Source organism: Meleagris gallopavo, chromosome 3, assembly GCF_905368555.1.
Source record: "Meleagris gallopavo chromosome 3, MGAL_WU_HG_1.1, whole genome shotgun sequence".
In the NCBI taxonomy this organism is placed as follows: domain Eukaryota; kingdom Metazoa; phylum Chordata; class Aves; order Galliformes; family Phasianidae; genus Meleagris; species Meleagris gallopavo.
In genome coordinates, this window is record NC_139406.1 from 45,991,527 (window position 1) to 46,013,466 (window position 21,940).

Sequence of the window (21,940 nt, forward strand, 5' to 3'; positions counted from 1 at the left end):
GAGGCTGGATGATATAGAAATTAATCTCCTCCAAAAATTAGTTTGAAGATGGAATTGGTAACAATGATTCTGTCCAGAGAAAATAAAATTAATATATTGTCTAAACTCATAATTTGTTGTTTTTTTTCCTATTATGTCATAAAATAACCCCACTGACTTAATAATAGATCTTCAGAAGTAAGAGATGAGATTTTGAAGCCATATGTATAATGATTTATATGAAAGATAGCAAATTGCAGGAGCCTCCTTCAAATCTGTCGAACTTAATTTTCTGCTCTGTGGAGCAGAGTGATTGAGACAGTGAAGCTGAATGATGTTTTACACTGTGCATACTGCCAGCTGCCAGAATGCTATGGCACTAGCTGAATCCACAGCAAATCCACTGGCAACTGGTTGAGAGGATGGGATGCATATTTCCCTCTTCCTAGTTCTTTCTTTGGAGCTTTCAGAACAGCTTTGCAGAGACACTCTTGAGAGCATTTGACAAAGCTGTAATTAGCTATTTTTAAAGGTTGACTTAGATGCTGATATGTAGTTCAGGTATCATATTTTCTTCATACTTCTTTAATATCAGATGCCTATTTAGGATCAGTATCGTATTTGGCTCTATTTTAGCTATATACAGAAAGGAATATACTCTTTTATATGGCAAGTGTTCAAAGTCTTTGGGTTATTCTGCTGGGAAGAAAAAGTGATGAATGAATTGACTATAATCTTTGATGGATTTGGTTTGCAAAAAAAAGAACTTCATAAAATTGTATCTTCCTAAATAATAATAAAAAAGAGTAATAAAGGAAGCAGTCACTTACTGTGTTCTTGAAATTCTCCTTAGTGTCAAAATTGGGCTTGAGATGCTCTCTCTGTGCTTTCTTTTACTCATGTATTACAAGTATTCCTCTGATATTTGTTTCCCTTGCCTTTTCTGACTACATCTGTGATGCTTTGTCTTTACATACACAGTAGTGCCAGCAATTTCCAAATTACTTTTAGCCACCAGGAGAATCCTTTTCTTGCACCACATAAGAGCACTGTAGCAGCATCTAACATGAGTTAAAGTGGTAATTTCTTCTGTTTCTAATGGATCTTAACTTTATGTTACACTTGTAGAGAATTAATGACTCCCTTTATGCCACCAAAGCCACAGATTTATACTCAATCCCTTTGATATGGAACTAACCTGACTGCCTGCTTTTAGGGAGAGCTGGCAGCGTTGGGCCAGGTACTGGAACGTGCAGATAGTCCCTGGACCCTCCAATAGCTCACAGAAGACCATGGGGCCAAACACTCAGCTGGCTGTAATGCAGGGTTGGTGGCACTCATCCTATGCAGGGTCTACTAAACCTCTTGAGTCACTGGGGTTTGCTCTGAATTTCAGAATTTTCTTATATGCACAGTGATGCATAGAAATAATAAAGAGTGGAAGGTTTTCTAAGTCCAAGCTGTGTTTCTGGATTAGGTCTGTATTATTAGATCATGCAGGAGAAGAGCGATTGTCTTCTGCCTCCTTCTCAAAATCAGAAGAGGCTACAGAGCCCTTTCAAGATGGAGGTGGGCAGGAGAATGGAGAGGACAGATGAGAGAAGAACAGGTCTGGGCAGCCTGGTCTGGTGGTTGATGACCCTGCACACAGCAGGGGGGTGGAACTAGGACTTTTCAACCTGGGCCATTCTATGATTCTAGAGTATGCCAGCAACTTTTGAAATTGAAGACAAACATACCATTGTCACAAATGGTATATGATTAGATATCCTATTAGTGTTTCCAGGATAATTTGTAATATTTGTATTCCAATGGTTGCTCCCTTCTCTCCCTGCTTCATCCCCTCCAAATCCTCAATTTATATATAAGACTGCAGGTTCTTGGTAGTCTCATTTGCACACAAATGCAAGCAAAGTTGTCTAAGCATTCTGAAATATTTTTTTACTGCTATGTTTTTAGTTTTTGAGTATTGCTATATTTATGCAGGGGGGGAGCTAAGCTTTGTAATAGGTCATTTCATGTCTTTCCTGGAGTGACAGAACATAACATTTCTGGAGTTTATTTACTAATTATAATGGCTTGTGTGTCCTATTTTTGTTTTCCTGTTTCTAAAATGTAAGAGTATTATCACCATATGATTTTGCTAGTTAGTCTTTTACTTCCTTTTTCCAAGCAGTTTTGGAGTTTTGTCTGAAGATGTTTGAGAGCCTTTGAATTTGAAGTGCTCACTACTGTGTGCTTCTTCATATGGCATCAGATTGTCACAATCCATAGCTGTTGGCAAGTTGCTTTGCCAGAAAGTTTGAAAACACTTTCAATTGCAAACTTCATTTATTCTGAAGATAAATTTTACTTTTGATTCTTCATTTCCTTTGATATGGATATATATTATTATTATTTTTCTGTTCACGTACATCTCTACAATAATCTTGAAACGAGGATAGAAAGGAACAATGGAAACAGAGGTGTGGCTTGTTTGTGATTTTTATCTTTCTGAATGAAGCAATTAAAACCTCTAGTGCTTAGGAATGGAAATGTTCAGATCTACAATATGTTCTTGCCTTTAATTAGAATTATCACAAAACTCTTCTGCTGTGATTAAATATGGTAGGACGAGATGCTTTAACACAGATGTGTGAAGTTTTTGAGCAATTTGGAAATCTTTGGTATGTGTATGGCTAAGTTCTAGCTATGTGCATTTCTGCTGAAAAGTAGCTGTACGTGTCATGTTTCATGCTTCACTGTATTTGTTAATCATTGTAGAACAAACACATAATATATTATTACATTTTGTTTTACTGCAATCAGAAAGCATTTGTATTGCAAAACTAGAAGTCAGAGGACTAAGTTGAATGTATCATAGAATCGTAGAATGGCCTGAGTTGAAAAGGACCTCAAAGATATCTAGTTTTAGCCCTCCTTCTGTGTGCAGGGTCACCAACCACTAGACTAGGCTGCCCAGAGTCGCATCCAGCCTGGCCTTGAATGCCTCCAGGAATGGGGTATCTACAGGAAGGTAGCTGATTCAATTATTTATGACAGAACTACAAAAGAAATATGAATAAAATATCACTGTAAATATACTAGTATCAAGGCTACCTTCATTTCTTATACAGTTTTTATTGTTGCAGTCAACCACATAGAAGTAACCTTATAAATTATTTTTCTAAATGCTTAACTTGATTAAAAATACTATTTTGTCCTATTGTATTTCCAGACTCAAATTTCATGTCACCAGGAAAAAAAAAAAAAAACAAAACTTGGATTATGATTCAGAGGAAAAAATGTTCTTTTTTTTAGTTACACAGTATTCATCCACAACAATTTATTTGTTAATTCTCTTTCAAAGTAAAGTATTAAAGTGACCTCCTTGGCTAAGCAATGAGACTGGCTCCAGAAATGTGTTGAATTTGTTAATGTGCCTAGCATTAGGTGGAAGTGAGCTTTTCTGTTGTAGGCTGAAATAAATAATCATATAGGGTATGTGGGAGTTGGGATCTTGTAATCTCTTTTTAATTCTGCTACAGCCTCTGTGTATAGCTTTGGACTTGTTGCATAATCTTTTTATGTCTTGTTTTTTCACTTGTGTGCCTTTGCCTAAATTAGATTGTAGTCTAGGATTTTTGGTATAGGAGCCTTTACAGGGCAGTTTATAGATCTTAAAGCAGTCGTTTTAGTAGGTGTGCACAAAGTATTTTGCAAGCTACTGTAAACTGTAATAAATAGAAAATACGTTCTCATGTCTATACGAAGATGAAGGTCATCTTTGGATTTTTTTCTGTTGCTTCATATATTTATTTAAACTAAATGTGTATCTGTGTATTTATATATGAAATAGATTTATATATTTACATATACATAAATTCTATAGAATTCTATATTAATATATTATATACTATGGGGATTATATACATAATATACATATTATGTATAAAAACACAGACATATATATGCTCATTCCCTTTATTTTTTTTCCGGATAATTTATTTCCAGATCAATTCTGGACACAACTCCTTTCCATACAGTTCTTTAATCTTACTTTTACTTTTCTATCCAGTCCCTGGATATTTTTCCATGGTTGAGCAATTAAGAATTTTGGAGTAGGACATGAGATACACTGATGAAGATCTATAACGCAGTTTAGTCAGTACAATCTGTTAATTAGTGTAATTTTACTTATGAAATATTGTAGTAAGGATATCTGCACAGCTGTTCCCCATGCTGTTGTACCTGTTCTCTGATTCAGCAGAAAAAATACATAATTACAGAATGTTCTCAGGATAGTACTATGAAGAGCGAAATATAGCATATATGCATACATGAATACAGAGTCTGTGTTAAATAGGTTCGTAACAGGATTAAACAGGCTTATGTGCGTCAAACTGAATTCTTCACAATGGCTCAAATGCTGTCTACAGCAGGCAGTTTTTTATTTGAGGGCTGGAGTTTTGTTTGTATTAATATGCATTAGCATTCTTGTCTGTCAGTGAAGAAATCTATGAACAGGTACGTTGATTCTGGCCGTATGTAAGGAGGATCATATGTCAAAAAGAACGAGTTCTGGAGGCTTGATTTGGTGAAGTGTTCGTCTTGCAGTTACTGTGTCCCTTAGGATGATGAATCCCAATGTGCTGTTTTTGAATTTAATAGATGGTCTGTGACAGGGTGGAATGAAGTCTCCATATTGCTGTGATGATTAAGCAGGTATCTGTTTGTTTGTTTTTTCCCTGGCATTCAGATCTGTGACCTATTTTCTTTGTGTGTGATTTTTTTTTTTTTTTTTGTGTGTGTGTGTGACTTGGTATCACATAACCTTTGTTATTTATAAACTGACTCTTGTATGAAACCTGACTCATGGAAAGAAAACTGTCTGAAATGTTACAAAATTTTCATGTTTCTAACTAAAATAATACTAACCTTATTTTAATTAAAAGGAATAATTTTCAGTTATACATGAAGTTAGATCAATATAGATGGTAATAGGTCAGTTATGAGTTGCATATAAATATCTGTAATGGTTAGACGCTCAGGATCAATGAAACCTCAGTCAAAGTATTATCTTATTAGATTGTGTAAAAGGACAATAAATTGCAGTGCAATTCTCTTTACTCGTTCTGTCACTTCTGTGGCGGATGTGCATCTGAACAATGTGTACTTGATACACCTTAACCTATGTTTAATGATGAGGTCTAGTTGCGCTGTTTCAGGGCTTTATCTCTTGTCAGTTCTTAGGACTGTGCTTTGGATTTGGAAGAAGATTGGCAGATCATCTGTACTAACGTGAAATAACGTGTATATAGTACACATACAATACAAGCTTGGGGATCTTCTCTCTTTCATTATGTAGACAAGGTACAAATAAATAAATTACCTCATAAAAATATCTTCCTATCTGATTTATAATCCTGTGGCGCTGCTATTAGTTCATGTATAGACATCTCTTTATCATTTCCCCCAGTCAGTATGCACTCAGAAAACAAGAGAAGGAATTTTAATGTTGCTTCATCACAGCTGTGAATGGAATCATTTCCCTTTGAAAATCTGTAGTTGAAAGAATCAACAATGGCAGAAGGAATGCTCTGTTATGTTGGTAGAGTTCTTTGTTAAATCCTGGATCAAAAAAGACAAAAAATGATTCAAAATCATATAGAAAGGTTTTAATCCCAACTATAACAGTTTGTCGCAAGTTCTTCTGTAACAGTATTACTTGTAGAACTTTAATCATTTGAATGAATAATTTGCTTCTGGATGAAAATTGGCATGTATGCTTTCAGCCTTTGTGCAGGTGTTTGTTTTTCTACAGATGCCTTTGGTCTGTTAAGTAAATAGAAAATATTTCCATTTCTTGGTATTTGAAAGTGAAGAAATATTCCATAAAGATGTCTATAAGCCATGAGCCTTCTTTTCCTCGCCTTTGAAGTGGAGAACTGTTATGAAAAAGCAATGGGAGCAGGAGTGATAACGAATTAGGAATGCAATGTGTTGCTTGGTGTGGCAATATTGTTTGTTAATTTTTGTTTTGCTTCCTTTTTTTTCCTATTTTAACTGTATTGCTGATGTTAGCACTATGTAAAGATAGAGATACTTGTAAGAGTTTTGAGCAAGATTTGCAGTGCCATCTAGATAGGAGCTTCAACATGCTCCTTGCATGGATTTGTTAGTAGCAGAATACCTTTTGCTTCCATTGTGGGAAAAGGACATCTTTTCACTGGAGTGTGTTAGAGAGTTCAGGTAGGGTTGCACGGTATAATGATGCCAACCTAGGCATATGTTTGACTTTTCAGAGGAATACCTGGTACTGTGCAAGGATTATTCAAATACTGATTTTCATCAAAGCTCAGTGAAATTTGAGTTTTCGGTTCAGAATTTTTTGAATGTATTGATTTCAGAATTTGTGAAATTAATTTGCTAGAGTGTTGTAGTGTTTTAAAATTGATCATCTGGAATATTTTGGAATAACTGAGTTCTAAGATGGTGACAATATATTTACAGCTTCTGATGACAAATTAGTGAAAACTTTATGGCTCTTCTGAATGAAAGATATATAATATCACTCAAGTGATACAGGATACTAATATCTCCTATCAACTTATTGCCCCAGATTGAATATCTGAGTATGAGAAGTTAAATCAATTATTAGGTAACAATGTCAATATTATTCAAAGTTGGGTTTCTAAGTAAAATTGAAACAATAAATATTCTGTAAAGAAGAGTTTATCTCTTGGGATTTCAAAGAATGTAGGCAACATTAGCTTCTTGCATTATGATTAAACTCTGTTTGCTAGTACTGATGTTAGGAAACTGCATAGCTGAAATATAATTGCCATTGGAATGATGTTTATATTCATTATGAGCACAGGTAGTATGGTTCTACCTAGATATAGTTGAGAATTTTTATCAATTCATTGGAATAAATGCAGAATTGGTGACTTATTCATTACAACCATATTAAATTGTCAGTCTTGATTCTGTATCTGAGTTTGTTGCAGCTTGGTGATTGCAGCTGAAATGTCAGTAGGAGATTCTGAGAATGGGGAGATGATATTTGATTTGCCCGGACTTTGAGCAGTACCTTCTTGCTGGCATCTGCTTCATTATGAGTAAAGTTATGACTGCCACAGCTGCTGTAGATTTAGTTCTTGTTTTATTATTAATGCATTCTTAACTGAGGTTTTTTTCTAGTGGGTTAATGGATGTGAGGTGGTGATAAATATCTAAGTGAATGTGATTCTCTGAAGAAAAGGCCTCTAATGTTGCTATATTTTGACTGTGGCCTTGTAGGAAGCTGTCAGTAATGGGTTGAGAGTGGCGTGGCAGATCAGGATGGTTGGTTGTTTTTGTTTGTTTGTTTTTTTTAAGTTTTGAAAGGTAGCTTTCAACTATGGTGTTGATTTCAATGCTCCTGTGCAACCTCTTTATAGTTGTTAGGTGTTGGTTTTTTGTTTTGTTTTTAACTGAAGACTAGAGAAGGAGGCTTCTTTGAAATAAATTGAGTCCATGTACTCTTCTGTATTCAGGCAGGCAGAATCAGCAAAGACTAGGATAGTAGTATTAATTTAGTTACTCTTGACATTATCCAGAAAATTTTATTGAAAACTTTTCATAATTCTCTCTGGCTATTAATATGTATTGCTAAACATATGATTATAGATTGTATGAATTTGAAGAATTATGTCCTATATTTTTTAATAGGCCCTAGTAGCTTACTTTGCTCTATGTATGGATGAAAACTCAGGAAAAAAAAAAAAGTGCAGATCTAATGAAAAAAAATCAGCTTAAGAATGTAGGACTCTGATTCTGTTTGTGTTTTTGATACTTGCTGCCACCTCTTTTTTCATGTTTTGTTCCCCTCTCCCTCCCCCCCCCCATGTTTTACACTGATTTTAGGGGGGGAGAGAAATGGAGTTAGCAACACTGAACAAGTACTTGAAGTTAAAAGCCTTGGGTACTTTACCAGGTCAGTTCTTTGTTAGTCACTTCAGCTCTGGCGCTGAACTCTGAGATTTCTCTTTAAAATTAACATTATGACCAGCAGTGGAAAAAAACATTTTTGATGGATGTCATGTATTTTCAGCTAGTGTTCAGTAACCACGCAACAGAACTGGATGATCACCCAAGTACTGTGTTCAGTCATTGCTTTCCACAGTATTTCTTTTAGTGGAAATGCATTCACTTAAAAATAATCTTCTAAAACTTATTGGATTTAGATTATTCCAGTAGACCGGAATCAAAGATAAACTTACCGTGACAGTCTGAAGTATAGCAACTATGATAACAAAAAAATTACCTTCTCTAGAAGGTTAGATTATTTTAGAGTCACTGCTACCCAAGTCTAACATTGAATGCGTTTTTTAAATTACTAATGCCTATTTATTTGTCTTTGTGGCCTTACAAAATATATTTTTTGATGAAAGCTAGCCTACTTAGTGGAAAAAATGTCATTAAAACTGAAACTAATTTCATTATTAATGTTATACATCTGTCATATTTATCAGCAATTTATTATTATTCCTACTTTGGTTTTGAGCATTAGCGGGAATTAAGTCTTCTCTGTTTTTCTGTTGCCTTGGATATTAATGATTCTGGGTATTCACCCAGCTATCCACTGTGAAGCCAGACAAAAAAGCAGCATTTAGCTTAAATGTTCTTGACTCAGCTTTGTGGTAATGTTAAGTCAAAACAACAATTAGTGAAAAATGTTTTGATATTTTTGACATGAATTATTTTGACCATACAACAAATTGTTGTTTTTTTTTTCATATTCAACAAAATCAATTTAAGTATATATTTTCCTTCAAAAAATGACAAAAAAAAGACTTGGAAGAATATTGAACATCACTGTATATTTCCTGTTTATTTCCTGTTTATATATAGTTTTAGCAAAGCTTCATTACTTTTTCTGTTGAATGATCATATGCTTCAGTAGTCATACAATAATAAGCAAAGGGAAATCTAAATAGCCATAAACTTCAAGCATGTATGTTCAGGTATGCAAGTCTAGTTTGATAAGAAAATCCATTAGATATTGTTGACTCCAGGAAAAAATCCAAGTGTGTGTTTTGTACTTCTCTTTTCAAAAGTTTTTAGTCTCTTTGTGACCCTTTCAGAGCGAATTTTTAGATCTGATATCATAAAAAGAGGGAGAGGAGAGAGGGGCTTCTCATCTGTACTTTATAGGGGAAGCACTGTTTCTTTAGTTGCTTGTAACTCAGTTACAAGGCACATGCACTTGAAAATGGAGCTTTTTCTAATCCTTAAGGCAGAAGATGCATCTACACAGAAGCCTAGGCCTCCATTTGATTTTGAGCATTCTCCACTTATTTTGAGAACATTCTACATGCTTTGTTCTGAGAAATTTGTTGGATTCAATGTTGAGAGCTGTTCACTCATACAAATAAGTTCAAATTCTTGAAGGAAGGACTCTATTTTTCAGACTTTATTCTGTAGGCAAGGTAGAGCTTGCAAGCAAATGACAACCTATAAAATGTAAACCCAAATTGCAGACTGCAATGGATAAAGTAGCAAGTTATCTTTTCTTTTTTTGTATATAAAATATTTTATGGTTCTTAAATTACAATTTATGGAAATACAGCAAGTTTTTCTCTTCTAGAGATTCTCAGCAGGTGTTGAACAGGCAAAACTAAATGAAACATTCAACTTTGACATTAATTGTATTTTTCACAGAAATTTATATTTCCTGTTATTAACTAATACTTGATTTTTTTATTTTATTTTTTTTTTGAGGAATCCTTTTAAAATATTTGAATAGTATGAAGTGGAAATAGTAAATCTGCTTGCATATTCTTCAAGTTTCAGTGCAAAGAAAGAAGTGAGGGGATCTTTTTTTGTTTTTCTTAACAGCTGTGACACAAGGCCACAAAGTTGATAAAGGGCCTGGAGCATCTCCCATATGAGGAAAGACTGAGTAACTTGGGTTTGTTCAGCCTGGGGAAAACAAGAATGAGGGGGGGGTTCTGATTAATGTTTATAAACATCTGAAGGGAGATGAGAGGCAAATGAATGATGCCAGGTTCTTGGTATTGCATAGCAATAGGAAAGGAGTAATGGCCTAAAACTTGAACATAGGAAGTTCCATAGTAACATGTGGAAGAACTTCATTACGGTAAGGCTGATGGAGCATTGGAATGGGCTGCCCAGAGAGGCTGTGGAGTCTCCTCCTATGGATATATTCAAGATCTGTCTGGATGCTTAACTGTATGACTTATTGTAGGGTACTTGCTTTATTGGGGGTTGGACTCGATTATCTCTAGTGGTCCCTTCCAACTCTTTTGATTATGTAATTCTGTGATTCTTTATATTAATGAGTAGTTCAAAATTTAATTTGGAAGAAAAAAAAAAAAGTTGGGGGCAGGCATACAGGTCTGTTGGTGAATATTTACCAAAGAATGATTTTAGCTGTAACTAGGCAGTTTGTAATTGTGTAGATAAATATCTACTTTGGGGCTATATTTTTCTTTCATCTTCATGGATATGGATCATATTTACTGTTTTCCTTAAGTAGTTCAAACAAACAGTGCAGAGTAGATGTCATAGAGCTGGGTTCACAAGAGGAATCAGCACAAAAAGTGTGCATGTACATTTTTACTGTGTTTTGAGTCGGGAAAATGAATGACAAACTTCCTAATTTCTACTGCTGTTCACTTGCAAATGATAATTAACCCATAACACTGTTCAAGTCTAAATATGCAGGTGTTTATTAATGACAGAAATGATATTCATATGTCTGAGAACAAATAACAATTATTTAAGAGGTCTTGGAAGTATCATCCTCTTTTCCTGATTCTATAAAAATAGCTTTAATATCCTGGACAATCCTTTACTGTTTCATTCTCTTTGTTAAAAAACAAACAAACCCAAAAACCTATTATTGAGGTACAGATGGCATGGAAATCCCTGCTAACAGCCTTCAAGAATACATCAAGGACAAATTCTTCTAAATCTTTATGAAAATAAGAAATAGCAATATTCCCTACCCCATTCTGCTGTGTAATAATGAGAAGATTTAGAGATGCCATCCGGGTGGTTTTAGCTGTGACATCTGGAAGGATAGCTTTTTGCTTAATCTTGCTCTCTGCTAATCAAGTGTTTCTGAACCTCTTTTAAATTGTGATTTTTTTTCTACAAAGTAAATCTGTGCTGTCATCTTTCTCCCTTTTATTTCTATCCTCGTTGTCCCCTAAAAACAAATATCAAAACAAAACACAAATGTCTTATCATTCAGGACAAAAAAAAAAGCTTTCTTAAAACCTATTTTGTTCATTATGGAGTTTTACTTCGTGTTTCAAGTTAGCAGTGTAAGTTCAGTAGCTTTTTCTCCAACTAGAATGAGAATGACTTACCATCAAAAGAGCAGTAAGGACATCTGACTGTATTTGCTGTTTAAATGCAAACCAAAAATTCCCAGTACTGCTGTTTGCCAAAGCACATGATACTCTTCATGCAGAATTCTCCCTTTGGAGAAGAATCAGAGAAAATGAGTAAGGCAGTTATTAGTCATGACACTAAGTATGCAACTAGGAATTGCCAAGAAACTATGATGTGATGGCAGTAGGAAAGTGTTCATTCAGCTGTATGGTTAAAGTCAGTTTATGTGAGCTGAACATGGTCATTGTCCGATCTGATTCTGCACCGTGGCATCACAGAAGTTTGTGTATTGAGTCTGAGTCTGTACATTTGAATTACATCACAATTTAGCGCATCTTTAATTTGCCTGTGAAATTTTGAGGAAATTGCTAAGAAAATGTTCCTTTGTTATAGGCATCTACCAGTTTTTTAGGCTGTTTATGAAGGCCCATCTTCAGGCCATTCCTTATTTAACCTGACATTCCTGTAAGCTGTTTCTCCCTTGCTGTGTGTCTAGTATCAAATGTCCAAGAGGAGAGATCTTTTGCCTAACTGCACATTTTTTCATTCCTGGAGTACTTTGTGCATTTGAGATGCAATGCTGATGAACAAATCATCCTTGTTCCATGTACACTATGGGCACCAAAAGCTTGATTACTGTGCAATGTCATCAAAGTGGTGTGATAGTATGCTTCCTATTTATTTCCATGGAAACTACAACAGGTACAAAGAGCACAATAATACCACTTGATAGAGCAAATTCTCAGCTTTAAAACACAGTTTTTCAATGCAATCAACACCATTAGATATGCATTTTTTCCACTGATGGGCAAGAGCCTGCATGCTGTGCTCATAAAAAATCTGCACCAGTGGAGGTGACCCACTGTTTCACAGCAGCTATGACGGTGTCGTGGCTAGGAAAATGCTACTCATGCAGTCCATCTTTAATTGGTTTGAACAGAGGAAAAGCAAAAGGCACAAAATCTGGGCTATGTGGTGAGTGCAGTAGGGCAGGCTGGCCAAGATTGGCAGTGGTCTATGGTCATCTAGCTGGTCCGAGGCCTGGTATTATTGTCGTCTTCTCTGGTCTGACTGGAAGTTTAAGCCTTCAGCTTAGTCTGTATCACAATGCTGAAGTCAGACTTGATAGTTTGTCTAGTTACCAGGAAATCCAGCAGGATCACCCATTTCCAATCCCAAAAGACAGTGCACATCACTTTATGTGATGAGAGCTGTGTCTTGAGCTTTTTCTTCAATAGAGAATTCACATTTTGCCACTCCATGGACTGCCATTTTCACCCCAGCTCATAGAGATGACACCATGTTTCATCACTGACAATGCTGCTGTCTGGGAAACTATCACCTTCAGCCTTATATTGGTTCATCAAGTCCTGACCGACTTGCATATGGTGCTCATTGTTCCTATGTGAGCATTCATAGAATCACCAATGTTGGAAAAGACCTTCAAGATCATTCAGTCTAGCTATCCACCTACCACCAGTATTTCCCACTAAATCATGTCCCTTAGTACAACATCTAGATGTTTCTTAAATGCATTCAGGGACAGTGATTCAAACATCTCCTTGGGTAGCCCCTTCCAGTGCCTGACCATGCTTTTGGAGAAGAAACTTTTCCTGACCCTAACCTCCATCTCTCCTAGTGCAACTTGAAGCCATTTCCTCTAGTCCCATTGCTAGTTATGTGGGAGAAGAGGCCAGCCTCCACCTTGTTCTACATAAGATTTGTGCTCCAAACCCCTCACTTTCTTTGTTGTTCTTGTCTGGATATGTTTCAGGGCATTAATGTCTTTCTGTAGTGAGGGACCCACAGCTGAACACAGTACTTGAAGTGCATCCTTACCAGAGCTGAGACAATCGCTTCCCTACTCCTGCTGGCAACACTATTTCTGATACAATCATGTATGCTATTGATCTTCTTGGCCAGCTGGGTGCACTGCTGGCTCGTGTTCAGCCAAGCGTTGACCAACAGCCCCAGGTCTATTTCTTCTACACAGTTTTTCCAGCCACTGTCCCAAGCCTGTCGCATTCATGGGCATTGATGGTGTTATTCAACTCCATACACAGTTTTGTGGTCCTAGTCTGCCTATTCATGTAGGTGAGATTATTGACATGCTCTTCATTTTGTGTTGTGACAGCTGTGTATGGCCATCTGGAATTGTGTTTTGTCTTTCACATTGTTGTCACTACTGCTGGAAAGCACCATCCACCACCTCACTGTTCTCACATCCGCTCTTTGGTCTATAGAAGTGTTCAGCAAGTATCAATGAATGTCATAGGATGCAATTTTTTCCACATGGAGGAATTTGATTATACTCCTTTGCTTCGTATGCATTTCTGTGTCAGATACTGTTTTGTCAGAATGTCCCTTTGCTGCTGTCTGTCATATGACAACGAAAAGTAATGGAATATTAGCAGGAAAGTTCAGCCTCTACTGACCTACCACCAACATCCACCTCTGGCACTGGGGCAAAATAATAAAAAAGGAGACACTGCTTTTAGAGTAGATTACTCTGACACTGCCTACAGAGTCTGTGGAATGAATAAGTTTGAATAATCATCAGTCAGGAGAATCTATTTAGGAGGTATGGATTTTCTCTTCCTGCTAAAAGTGGGATTGAGAGCTCTGAAGCTCTTTGGAGTAGCCTGGTGGACTGCTGTTTATCCTTTGCACAGAGACACTTCTCAGTAGCAGTGCTTTTGATCTTGATGTCTGTACCACTCACTTCCAGCCATTCTCTGCCAGTGAAGCTCTTTGCGGACTACTTCCACTGGCTGGCTTCTCTGCCAATTGCCAGTTGTTCTTGCTATCTCTATCTGCTGCTTAACTCTGTCAGCCTGTCTGCTGTACTGCATTTATCTCCCATCTGTTATTTTCTGCTCTTGCTGTGCTCTCCTCGTCAGACACGTTTCTTTGCAGTCCCAGTACAGTTTCAGTCCTTTCAGGAAAGATATAGTAGTATCCAACTGGAACCTTCCTTTCCTCTATTCCTTTTATTTTAAAGAAGAAGGGCTCAACCACTTCTTATTTCTTTAGTCCCATTTTTTTTTGTCTTGAGATTTTATAGTGCAACATTGCTATAGTTTGATTTTCCCAACCTAAAACAGTGAAGATGTTAGTTGCTTATGCTTTCCAGTTACATTTTCCCCAGTTCTACTACTTATCTAAGGTTAAAAGGAATCTTGCAAAGCTCTATGAGAATTACGTAAGCCAAGAAGAATCAAATTTGCTAGCCACCATCTTTGGTATTTTCCAGGCAGCTTCATTGTTGTCCTAACAAGACCAGCACAGCCTTTGTCTTATGAGACTTCCCATTACACTTCCAGGGAAAGACTGCTAGTCACTCACAAAATTTTAGGTGGTTTGGATGAAATTTGGATTTAGGAGAGCAAAGGTATTTCATGTCTGACATGCAGAAGAATGATCATACATCCCAGTGAGATGATTGGTTGGATTGTTTTTTGTTACTTAATATTACAACTGTTTATATATATTTGTTTTATGACAAATTGTTTTGTGAAATCTCCGACAATCGTACCTTTGAGTTTCTGCCCTGAATTTGTGCAAATACATCGTAAGTGTTCATGTATTACTGCAGCAAGTTGTATTCATTCCTAAGAGAGCTCTTGCTTTTGGACATTTTCTTTGTTTTCTTGAGTACCTCTTGAATTTTAATCATGGTTTCTAAAATGCTTGTAATCCCTTCCAGCTTAGCATGATCTCTGAATTAAATAAAACAGGCTCCTTGTTCCATCATCTAACTCACTAATGAAAATATTAAATAACACCCTACTGAACATCAGTTCTTGTAAACTTCATCCAAATAATCCTCACATTTGTCGGCATTTAGATGTTGTTATCAAGACCTATAAGCTTATTTTATCGTGTTTTGCACTAGATTGTGTTTCTTTAGTTTGGCTATGAGTGTATCATGTACTAACTGCAGCTTGTTTTTGCATGCCATACTAGCTTGTAAAAGTCTTTTCTAAGAATATTATTGGTTTTGGTTTTTTTTCTTGTTTGTTTGTTTTTTGAATGAAGCATGCATTCTTTTTGGACTCAGATAATTTAGCATGGTTTTTGCTTCCTTGTATTCTCAAGCTGGTATTTTAGTGGATGTACTTTCATACTGAGCAATAACTGGAAGAACAACGTTCTCATATGGCATGATGGAGTGTTTCCACCTGTTTGTGGTTTTGATTTGTTTTTAAAATGTAAATTGTTTCTATGTTTAGGAGAGCTGTTCAGTGCATATTAGCAATTTAGGTTGACACCAGCGTATAGAAGTGCCAGAGTAGTTCCTGTTAATATACTGTAAATGATCTGAGAGTCAGAGTTAATGGATGGTTATGTGTGCTTGTCACTGGCATCCTTCTCATTTTGAGTTGAAGTGAAAATGAGAAGTAGAGAGGAAATGTTTGATGAATACGTTTTTATTTCCTGTTGAGTGGCAGCTTTATTTTTAATGACATAGCTGAGTGTGGTTCGGTTTATTTGCTTTTTAATTCACATTTTCGACTGAAACTATTAGCAAGTTCTTCCATTACCTCCATGTTTAGTGATGGACACCATGTTTGGTGTCCAAACATGTGGAGCCTATACAGTCCTGTTCAATGGGGTTTGTGAATGTTCTTGCTACTGGGGAAATGGTCAAAAGAAATTTTGCTTAGAAGATGTGGCGCTATCATTATGCAGCTCTTGCTCTGTCTCTTAAAGTGCCATATTATCCTCTTTCCTGTTTAGTCAGCTTCATTAGCTAAAGGTAAATATTGGAACCAGTACTGCTTTTGCTCAGTTAGATTTGTTGACTTTGACATAGTAAAAGAAATATTTCTGCAGCCCATCAAGAACGGAAACTGTTATGCTCCATTGCAGTAAGTAGGAATCTAGGAGATCATCTCCTCTCCCAGACGCTACAGTATCTCTGTATGGCATCTAGTAGGGACAGGATAGTTCTAGGTGAAGAAATAGATGTGTGTACTGAAATGGAAACAGGATTAAATCTTATGCACTTGCAACTTGAGCGTGAAGTGCTGCTCTTAGGAAACATGAGATTTCATAAATGCATCATGGGGAATGACAAGCTGTATTGCCAGTATAGCAGAATCTATTTGTTTGTATCTCAGGCTGAACAGCAATGAGATACAGTTACAGTTGAGAGGTGTACTCAACTAAACAAGCATCACTCAGGTCTCAGATATACTGTTGCGTCTAGTTGTGAGCACTGCACTTTATTCATCGGTTGAAGAAAATCTTTTGGATCACATTTGTTAGAGGTTTGGAAATTTACCTGTGGAGAAAGGAAGAATGAATTTATTTAGAATTTAATTTAAAAAGGATTAAATTCAGTGTATTTCCTTATGTAAAATATTGCTAAAAAGAAGGTAGTCTTCCTTACTGGAAATTATAAACATCAGATTAGAAAAACCTTTTATCAAAGATGGTCTACATATGAATCGTCCAGATTACTTAATGTCCTCTTTGTGTTTTATTTTGGCATCCTTTTTGCTTAAAAGCCTCCTCCTACTTTCTAAGAGGTTCCTTACAATATTTTTCCCTTGTCTTAAAAGCCTCCTTACTACTTGATAGTATTTTACTGAAAAAGCTTTACGTGATATTTATGTCCTCTTGTAAAGAGGCTGAGCTGCAAGTTCTAGAGAAAGACATGAGGAAGTGTTTAATGCAAACTTCACCAATCTTCTTAGGCAGAGTGAGCAGAACATTAGGTCAGATAAAAATATGTTGTACTTCGGAGAGTTTTCATGAGTGTTGGGGATTTCTGTGGATGATAAGGACATAGTACTAGGGATATCTTTAATTATCTCTGTATGAGAAGTAGAGCTTTGTTTTACTGCATCTTTTAACTACACTTGACAGCTGGAAGCAAAGTGAACGCTAAAACTAAATGTGGCATCACTCCATCAAACATCCACTCCATTTAGTTTGTTCTCATTCAACATTTCTTCGTCAAGTTGCTTCAAAATAGAAATTGTGGTGTCATCATGGAGACTAATAGAAAAAAAGCTAGCTGAAATCTCAACTAATTTTCCTGTAGAGATTTGGTGCTTGGTGCTTGATAGCTATAACTCAGATAAAAACACTGCATATTTCACTATGCAAATTGTATTAGAACTACTCTATATTGTTTTGTGGTATACTATCTTGGTTAAAGGAGGCTGGTTATAGTTATTTTATCGTAAAGAAAAAGAAGCTAGGCAGCAGTAAATTGAATCAAAGGTAAAAGGAAAAATAGTCACATTCTGTGCTGCATCCAAACATCTTTGATTGCTCTGTGTCTTATTCAAGGCAGTATGTTCCTTTCTGCTGCAAGGCAAGGAAGAAATCAAACAACAGTACCAGCTATGTTCAGATGATTAAGTTGGGAGTGGGAACAGAAGCTGTTTGGTGCTCGGTTTTTCTTCCCAGAAATAGCAGAATGTCCTCTGCATAATACATAGAACCATAGAATGGCTTAGGTTGAAAGGAACCTTAAAGATCATCTAGTTCAACCATTTCCTGTCATTAGTATAGTTGCCACCCACTGGATCAGTCTGCGCAGGGCCCTATCTAACCAGGCCTTGAAGCCTGCAGGGATGGGGCATCTACTTCACTGGGTATCCTGTTCTAGTGCTTCACCACCCTCTGAGTAAATAATTTCTTCCTAACATCTAATCTTAATCTCTCTTCTTTTAGTTTAAAAGCATTCCTTCTTGTCCTATCACTATCAGACCACGTAAAAAGTCTGTTTGCCTCCAGTTTATAAGCTCTCCTCAAGTACTGGAAGGCCACAGTGAGGTCTCCCTGGAGCCTTCTCTTCTCCATACAAAACAAGCCCAACTCCCTCAGCCTTTCTTCATAGGAGAGGTGCTCCAGCCCTCTGAGTATCTTTCTGGCCCTCCTCTGGACTCACGCCAGCAGCACCATTTTTTTCTTGTGCTAAGGGCCTCAGGCCTGGACACAGTTCTTCACATGGGGCCTCACAAGGGAGAGTAGAGAGGGACAATCTCTTCCCTCCCCCCTCTGGCACCCCTCTTTTGATGCAGTACAGAATACTCTTTCCCTGCTGAGCAGCAAGTGCTCAGTGCTGGCTCATGTCCCGCTTCTCGTTCATGAGAACCCCAAAGTCCTTCTGTGTAGGGCTGCTCTCAAGGAGTTCCTCTCCCAGTCTGTACGCATATCTGGGAGTGCCTCTACCCAAGCGCAACACCTCGCCCTTTGCCTTGTTGAACCTCATTGGGTTCATGTGGGCCCAATTTTTGAGCCTTTCCAGGTCCTTTTAGATGGTATCCCCTCCTTCTGTTGAATCAACTGCACCACTGAGTCTGGTGTCATCAGCAAACTTACTGACAGTGCAGTTGATAAAGATGTTGAAGAGCATTCAATCAGAGACAGACCACTGGAGGACGCCACTTGTGACTGGCTTCCATGTGCACATAGGACTGTTGACCACACTCATCTGGCTGCAGCCGTCCAACCAATTCTTTGTCCACTGAATAGTCCAGCCTTCAAATTGACAGCTCTCCAATTTAGAGATAAGAATGTGGTTTGGGACTATGCCAAAGGCCTTGCAGGAGACCATGTTAGATAACAACATCAGTTACCCTTCCTTTGTCCACTAAAGCCATCACTCCATCATAGAAGGCCACTAGACTGGTCAATCAGTCTGCCTTTGGTGAAATCATAATGGCTGTCTCAGATCTCCTTCTTGTCTTGCGTGTACCTTAGAATATATTCCAGGAGAATCTGCTCCATGATCTTCCCAAGCACTGATGTGAGGCTCACCAGCCTGCAGTTCATTGAGTCTTCCTTTCTTAGAAATGTAAGTGATGGTTTCCCTTGTTCCAGTCATGAGGGATTCTGTGTGACAGCCACAACTTTTCAAGTATGAGAGTGTCATGACAACTACATCAGCCAGTTTCTTCAGGACCCTGGGGTGTGTGTTGTCACTCTCCATAGACCTGTAGATATTCAGCCTCGTGAAGTGGTCTCAGACTTGCTCCACTCTTACAATGGGAGGGATAGTGCTCCGTAACCCACACCTAGAGGTTCAGGGACATGTGAGGCATGGAAAGCCTAACTGGCAGTGAGGACTGAGGCAAAGAACTCACTGAATACCTCAGCCATCTCTATGTCTGAGGAAGCGAGTTCTCCCTTCTCAAATATTAGAGGGAGTATATTCTCCTTTGTGTGTCTCTTCTCACCAATGAAACTAAAGAAACACTGTTATTTTTCACATCCCTTGTGAAGTTCATTTCCATCTGCGCCTTGGCTTTCCTGGTCCTGTCTCTGCATTTATCAAGGTAGTATTGGGTTCTCCATTTGTATTTTTTTGTTTGTTTCTTTGTTTCATGCACTAATTAATTATCTATTCTGGAAGCATTTTTTCCTTAAATTCTTGAAAAGTTCACAGCATATTGTCGTGTTTCAGGTATAAACAGATACCAAAATTTTCAGAACTTTAGATGTCAGTCTAGAGGATTATTGTATATAACCTGGCATTTTAAATGCATAGATGTCATTTGTTGCAAATAACCAAATTTTTTGGTGTGTGTTTTGTTGGTTTTTTTGTTTTTTTTTTCCTCAATACTTCCAGCAGAGGATCTGAGGTAGAACTGAAACAGTAAGATTTTAATATGAATTGTTATTGTAATTTATGACAGCTGGGTCCCAAAGTGATGTGGATGAAAAGGTATAAGAAACAGATTGGTGGTCATAGTTGCAGAGAGATCTTGTTCTCTGCAGCTTGTCAGCTAGATACTGGAATATCAGTATCATAAAAATACCATGTTCTGGCTCATTCTTCTCATTCACTTCTTATTTGAAGTGAATCATCCGAAAATTTTACATCTCTCAAAGAATGTTTCCCTTCCCATCCGGTATGTACTGCAGAAAAGGATTAAGTAATTTCATTGAAGCTGAACAAAGTTCATGAACTAGCAGAAAGAGTTGAGCAGGGATATAGACAGGGACATGGGTACAAAAGTTTTGTACAGAATTTTACACAGAGAGGTTAACTCACAGTGCATAAAGTAGAGGACTGCAAGAGGACTGTGGACATTGTATGGCTAATTGTGTTTCAACTTTGCCTCTGCACCAGAATTCTTTAATTATATTGGGCAAATAATATAGCTAAAAGCTCTCAAGCATAATTTTTTACTCCATGTTACTTATTTGCTGAAGTTTCAACGCTAAAAACTTAGGATAGATTAATTTAATTTTGGAGCATTTAGCTGTATTAGTGGCCAATTTAATTTTGGAGCACTTCAGCTGTAGCGATGGCCAATTCAACAGGAACCGTGGTTTGAAGGTGAAAACTGTAATAAAATGTGAAGTAATCTGAAAAATCAGGCATGGGCTTCTCAAACTTAGTTGCCCAAAAGGAGCTGACGCTTTTGATCATTCTTGTCTTAATCTTTGTGCTCCTGTTCTCAATGTGTCAGGTACATGAAAGCAAATGTGCTCAATCATTTGTAAAGAATGGAAGTAGACAGAAACTTTCACTCTGGTATACATTAGCCCTTAACGTTGAAGTGTGTTTACTTGAAATATGTTTAGATCTGTGTTATCATAATTAAATCAGTCTTTGGTGACAAGAGAATAAAGTTTGGTGTTTTTTTTTAATGGTGTCGTAAGAAGAAAAGGAATCTTGCTTGTGGGCGGTGTTGGTTGTTTTATAAGAGGTAGACAGTTGTTTTGCATGGGTTGTTTTTTTTGTTTTGTTTTCCTGCTGGAAAGTCAGAAACAAGAAAGAGGAAGAATATAATGGTATTACATAGGAGAGAGATGCAAAAGAAATGTTGAATGGCACTGTGAAGGGCAGAGACCTAAGCATTGTTGTTAAACTCCAAAGCCAGTGATGAGATGCATAATTTTACAAAAGACTGCGGAAAGGCACATATTGGGAAAGTCTATGTACCTTCGTATTAACAGTTGTCTTTAGTTGTTTTTTTCCTTTAGCATTGTGCTTCCTGCTCACCAGATTGCAGAGTGCTCATGGGGAAAAGAAACCACACAATTAATAAAGCATGGCAATTCAGTGAAAAGACTCTTTGTTTTGTTTAATGACCTTGAACAGCTGTTTTATACTAATGTCAATGAGTGAAATAGAGCAAAGAAAGTGTGAACAAACCTTGAATTCTCCCTCCAGTTAAAATAAATGGAAATAGGTACTCATTTCTTTACCTAATTCTCTGAAATCTCAGTTTTACAGCTTCTGGGCACTGTGTTCATTTGTCTTTGTAGAAAGCGAGGATGAGTTGCATGGTAGTATCCCCATGTGAAGTGATTTTTGTTGTTGACTAGTAGTAGAAGTCTCAAAAGAAATAATAGGCTAGCACATTTACAATTACATACTTGATTTAGCTATATCTTGCTTATTTAAAGTATTTATTAATTACATTTCAAATATTCTTCTGACTTGCTAACTTGTTTTTAATTAAATCCTTGTTAAGTTGATTGACTTAATTGAAATAAGCGCAACACTCTGATGAGAACTGGGTTATTCTGAATCTAGTTAACCTTCAAGTGAAGGGTTTTATTCTATAGTGTAATTACAGTTGAGATTAGCCTCTTATGCACA